Below are 6,342 nucleotides of genomic sequence, written 5' to 3' on the forward strand. Positions count from 1 at the left end.
TTGTAATTACTTGTAAGTGGATAGAACCTTGAAAGTCCAGTATCTTTTGTGCTCCAGAGACTGTATCTTATCTGCTATTGTAATCACCTTTCACGTGTTAAGGGATGCCTTAATTCAGGTTCGTCTGCTGTTGAACAGGGACAGGTTGAAATATTATTTCTGTAATTTAATTTCTAAAAACTGAGAGGAAACAACACATTGTATGAATGCTCTGATTTTAAGAAACAAGAATTCATTACTTATTAATGGCATAGTTTACATTAAGTGTCTAAAAGCTAAAGCAAAACACATGCTTATGTTATTCTTGTTACTTATTTGTGCTTTAATACACACTGCTGGGTGCTGGAATTCCTATACCCGGAACAGTGACCCCTGACTGAGAGTTTTAGACTCAGCTGGCACATCAAGAAACAAAACCTTCCCCTACTTTCTACTTGACCAGAAAGTGCTCAGTGCATAGCAGGTTCAGCCCTCAGTCCTCCCTGTCAGATCCATAATGCTTCCCAGTGATGGGAAGGATCAAGTTAAGTGACTTCAGAGTGCCTGGAAGTCCTCTCTGAAGTTTGTGGAACCACTCATATGGACATAGTTAGCCATACATATCAGTGTCTGAAGGACAAGGATGAGGGGTGCTGGGCTAAGCCTGACATTTCACATTAAAATAGTTGTGGAAAGATGCATTGAGTCAAATTCTATTGTATTTATTTGATGTGGACAGATTAAGGTTAAAGTAATCTGCAGTTAAATAAGACTAGAGAATGATACAGTATACATGTCAGAGAGTAAAGTTTACAACAAACATGCCAATTGAAATGTTGCTGTATTTCAGTTCTACACAATGATCTAAATAACTGCTGAACATACATAGAGTAGGTGAATGAGTCAGCTTTCATTCCACAGGAATTTTCCCTTTCTCCATGTGCAAATATCCTTTTCTTTTTAGAAAAAAATTGAGATTGGAGAAGTAAATTTATTTATTAATTTAATTCAAGATGGAAATTATTGCAGTCACCTACATGTGTTTAAAGAGAGACAGAGTGTTTTTAAATTAATAGCATATAAAAATAACATATTCCTTTTTTTCACATACAAGGTTTTAGTACTACATTAAAGCAAAAATCCTCTTGAAATTCACTATGAGATATGCAAATATACTTATCTCTGGCATGGGGACTTTTTTGTTAAATTACTTTTGGGAAAACAATATAAAATTGTTTATTTAATATTTAGGACATTTCACTTAGAATAATTATAGCTGTGATGTAAAACACAGTTTTACTGAACCCTGTTAAGTGTTACTGAACCCTGTAACTGCTTCTGCTTTTTATTTTTTTCTTGAAGATTGTTTTCTTTTGAAAAAAATCCAGAATGTCATCAAAATATAACTCCCATTCTAGGAGAAGTGCTCATGGTCTTGTATGTGATTCAACTGTATACTAGTGCCAAATACTAATAAAAATTCTCAGCTGGCATTTTACTCTGTCTTAAAATACTTTCACAGTCTGTTTTTGGCCATCTCCAGTAGGAGATGCTGGGAACATGATGTCATAGTCTTCTGAAAAAAAGCAAGAATCATATAAAGAGTACACATAAGATAAGTTCAGTGTGAGACTTGTAATCCCTTTACTCAAAGCTGTTAAACCTTTTCTAAAGCTTTCACGAGGTTTGGGAACCCATACATCAGGCAGAACATTAAGCCACTACAGAGTGTCCAGCACAGAGATCAGAGGTCTAGAAAATATGACCTCTGAAGAGAGATTGAGAGAAGACAGTTTGTTTAGTCTAGAGAAGAGAAGACTAAGGGGACACATGATAACAGTGTTCAAATATGTACAATTGTGCTGCAAGAACTGGGTAATAATTTGTTCCCCTTATCCACTTAGGACAAGGCAAGAAATAGCGTTCTTGAAATGAAGCAAGAGAAATAAGCGAGAAACAAACCTGTATTTGTTAGCAATGAAAACTCTGACTGCCATAAATATTTGCAGAAAAGTAAGTAAACAATAGTGATAGACCTTTTATCTTCCAAGTAAGAGTCTTACTTTACGTCATTTTCCTATTGAAGAAAGCTGAGCTATCAAAACAACAGAATGAGAATCCTGGATGTAAAAAATGGGAGTTTATTTTAGAAAGTACTTACCAAAGCAAAACCATTAGAGGTCATTAAACCCTTCTTCAGTTATAGCTGTGAAGTTACTTCTGTTTTCAGACATATGACATACATAAATAAAGATGTGGCATATTATGCTAATTCTGCAGGTAGTATTTGCAAAGCTCTTCATGTTTCTTGAGCTTGGGACAGTTGCCTAAAAAGAGGCACCTAATGCCTTTTGAGCTACTAGTACCTAGTGCATCTGAGTTGTTCATGCAGGAGTAGCAGATGTAGCCCCAGATCTAAAGGAGACTTCTTTCCTTCTGGAATCGCAGCTGGAAGCCAGGTGTGACAGGTAAAGCTTCTATAGCAGTACTAGAAACAAGCAAATGAATCAAGTTCGTAGTGGCTGGAGTTTAAAGGTTTGTCAGCAAACTGGTAAGAGTCTATAAAAGCAAGGTCAGAAACATTCAAGGTTTGGAAAAAGTGTTTTTTTAATGGCACTGTGTCGTAGTTCAGCCCCGATTGGGACCAGACTACGCAGTCTCTCTCTCACTCCCCCCACCCTCCGAGAGAACAGGAGGAGATGATATAAGGAAAACGGCTCGAGGTTTGAGATAAGGACAGGGAGAAATCCTTAAAGTTACCGTTACGGGCAAAACAGACTCGACTTGGGGAAAACTATTCATTTATTTCTAAAATTAGCAGGAGAATGAGACAGAGAACAAGATAACCTCCGCCCACCCCTCCCTCTTCCCGGGCTTAACATTATCTCTACTACCTCCCGTCCCGAGCGGCACGGTGTGGGGGGAAAAGGGAACGGGGGTCGCGGTCAGTTCATCACGTGTTGTTTTACGCCGCTGTATCATCGTCGGGGGAAGAACTCCTTGCATTCTTCCCCTGCTCCATTGTGGGGTCCCTCCCATGGGCCACAGTCCTTCGTGAAACTGCTCCGGCGTGGGTCATCTCTTCCACGGGGTGCAGTCCCTCCAGAACAGCTGTCCCAGCGGGCCCTCCATGGGCCACAGCCTCCTTCAGGCCTCCACCTGCTCCGGCGTGGGGTCCTCCACGGGCTGCAGGTGGATCTCTGCTCCTCCGTGGACCTCCATGGGCTGCAGGGGGACAACCCACTCCACCATGGTCTTCACCACAAGTTGCAGAGGAATCTTGGCCAGGAGCCATATTACTCCTCCCCCTCCTTCTGAACTGACCTTGGCGTCTGCAGCCGTTCCTCACAACAGGCTGGCAGATGCCTCTCAGGATCCTTTTTACATCTTATTCACTTCTCATCTCCTCTCCACTTCTTGCAGCCAGGCCGGGCTGAGTTGGGCCCAGTCGGCTGCCCGGCGGGAGGCCAGAGGGTGAGGCCTGCAAGGCCCATGAGGCTCACACCTCCCCCTCTCTGCCTCCCGCTCAGCTGCTTCACATCTCTTCTCTTTTTTTTTTTCTGTTTTCCCCTACTTAAATACGTTATCGCAGAGGCGTTATCACGGGACATTCTGCTACCAATTGGCTTGGCCTTGGCCAGCAGCGGGTCCGCCCTAGGCCCGGCCGAGTCCACTAAACAAAGGGGAGCAACTTCTAGCAGTTTCCTACAGAAGCTGCCACCTTAGGCCTCCCCTCACTAACAAAACCAGAACACACTGAAGAAGTTGAAACAATTAAGTAGCGAAAAGTGAGGGCTATGAGCGTGAACTATTTGCAAAGATTCTGATTTCTAATAAAAATAACTTGTTGAACATTTTGTATGCTGAACTTAACTGGTTCACACCAGAAAGTCACACATTTTTGACAGGGAGAGTCATTAAACTGGTACAATTTGCATAAAGATGTGATGGATTGTCTTATCATCTGAAATTTGTTAAATTAAGAATAGTCTGTTCAAAAGATGTACTGCATCTAAACTAGAAATTATGAACTGGAAAAAACCTTAATTTTGGGGTCTGTGTTATGCACAATGCTAAATGAAATTATATTAGCAAGCCATAAGTAGGGTCACAGCTGAAATATTTGTCCTCAACCTTTAGTGACATTTGATCATCTGAGGAACCTGAAGGTGCACAAGTCCATGGGTCCTGATGAGATCCATCCTCGGGTCCTGAGGGAACTGGCGGATGAAGTTGCCAAGCCACTGGCCATCATATTTGAGAAGTCGTGGCGGTCTGGTGAGGTCCCCGATGACTGGAAGAGGGGGAACATAACCCCAATTTTTAAAAAGGGGAATAAGGAAGACCCAGGTAACTACAGGCCGGTCAGCCTCACCTCTGTGCCTGGCAAGGTCATGGAGCAGATTCTCGTGGAAACCATGCTAAGGCACATGGAGAGCAAGGAGGTGGTTGGTGACAGCCAACATGGCTTCACCAAGGGCAGATCGTGCCTGACCAATTTGGTGGCCTTCTATGACGGGGTGACGGCATTGGTGGACAAGGGACGAGCAACTGACATCATCTACCTGGACTTGTGCAAAGCTTTTGACACTGTCCCGCATGGCATCCTTCTCTCTAAACTAGAGAGACATGGGTTTGATGGACGGACCACTCGGTGGATAAGGAGTTGGCTGGAAGGCCAAACTCAGAGAGTGGTGGTCAACGGCTCAATGTCCATGTGGAGACCGGTTACGAGTGGCGTCCCTCAGGGGTCCGTGCTGGGCCCGGCCCTGTTCAACATCTTTGTCGGCGACATGGACAGTGGGATAGAGTGCACCCTCAGCAAGTTTGCCGACGACACCAAGTTGTGTGGTGCCGTCGACACGCTGGAAGGGAGGGATGCCATCCAGAGGGACCTTGACAGGCTGGAGAGGTGGGCCCGTGCCAACCTCATGAAGTTCAACCAGGCCAAGTGCAAGGTCCTGCACCTGGGTCACGGCAATCCCAGGCAGAAATACAGGCTGGGCGGGGAATGGATTGAGAGCAGCCCTGAGGAGAAGGACTTGGGAGTGCTGGTGGATGAGAAGCTTAACATGAGGAGGCAATGCGCCCTTGTGGCCCAGAAGGCCAACCGCATCCTGGGCTGCATCAGGAGAAGTGTGGCCAGCAGGTCGAGGGAGGTGATTCTCCCCCTCTACTCTGCCCTGGTGAGACCCCACCTGGAGTACTGTGTCCAGTTCTGGAGCCCCCAACACAAGAAGGACATGGACCAGTTGGAGAAGGTCCAGAGGAGGGCCATGAAGATGCTAAGAGGGCTGGAGCACCTCTCTTATGAGGACAGGCTGAGAGAGTTGGGGCTGTTCAGCCTGCAGAAGAGGAGGCTCCGGGGAGACCTGATAGCGGTCTTCCAGTCCTCCAGGGCCTACAAGAAAGATGGGGAATGGCTGTTTAGTAGGGCCTGTTGCGATAGGAGGAGAGGTAATGGTTTTAAAATAGAGGGGGGGTAGATTTAGATTAGAAATTAGGAAAAAATTTTTTACAATGCGAGTTATAGAACACTGGAACAGGTTGCCCAGAAAGGTGGTGGAGGCCCCATCTCTGGAAACATTCAAGGCCAGGCTGGATGAGGCTCTGAGCAACCTGACCTAGTCAGGGATGTCCCTGCTCCTTGCAGGGGGGTTGGACTAGATGACCTTTGAAGGTCCCTTCCAACCCTAACCATTCTATGATTCTATGATTCTATGAAATACACCTTTGTAGGCCTTTGCAAGTTTGCTGCACATATCAACAGCCAAAATTAATCCAAAATCGCTACAGTAGAAGTGAATAAGTGCTCCTTTTGGTTGCAAAATATACGGATGGACTTATGAATTAATATCTGATGCATTGATTCAATCTCTTTTCCAACATACTGACTGCTTTTCCGCAGTATTATAACGGCAATATCAGAGCAAGGTCAGTGTGTGCAAACCTGATCTAGTTGGGGATGTCCTTGGTCCTTGCAGGGGGGTTGGACTAGATGACCTTTGAAGGTCCCTTCCAACCCTAAACATTCTATGATTCTATGGTTCTATGATTCTATGTGGATAGACATGATCATCCTTTCTCTTATAGGCTAAAGTTCTAAACTCCAGGCCTTCATATGCTTAAGCACACAGACCCCATTGTCAGTTATAGGAGTAGTTTCACAGAGCTCAAAAAGTTCCACAGGGCAAGATTCAGTTTGAGGCTAAGATGCCTCTGTGTAAGAGTTTATAGATGAGTTCAGTGCTTAAGGGTCTGTTATTGCTTGTGGAGAGTGGGATGCCACCTTATACCATTTGAGATGCCCTGTGATAACCTGCAAGGCTGCCACTCCGGAAGGATACAAATACTCTATAAACT

The sequence above is a fragment of the Chlamydotis macqueenii genome, chromosome 3 (assembly GCF_036417535.1).
Source record: "Chlamydotis macqueenii isolate bChlMac1 chromosome 3, bChlMac1.mat, whole genome shotgun sequence".
Lineage (NCBI taxonomy): Eukaryota > Metazoa > Chordata > Aves > Otidiformes > Otididae > Chlamydotis > Chlamydotis macqueenii.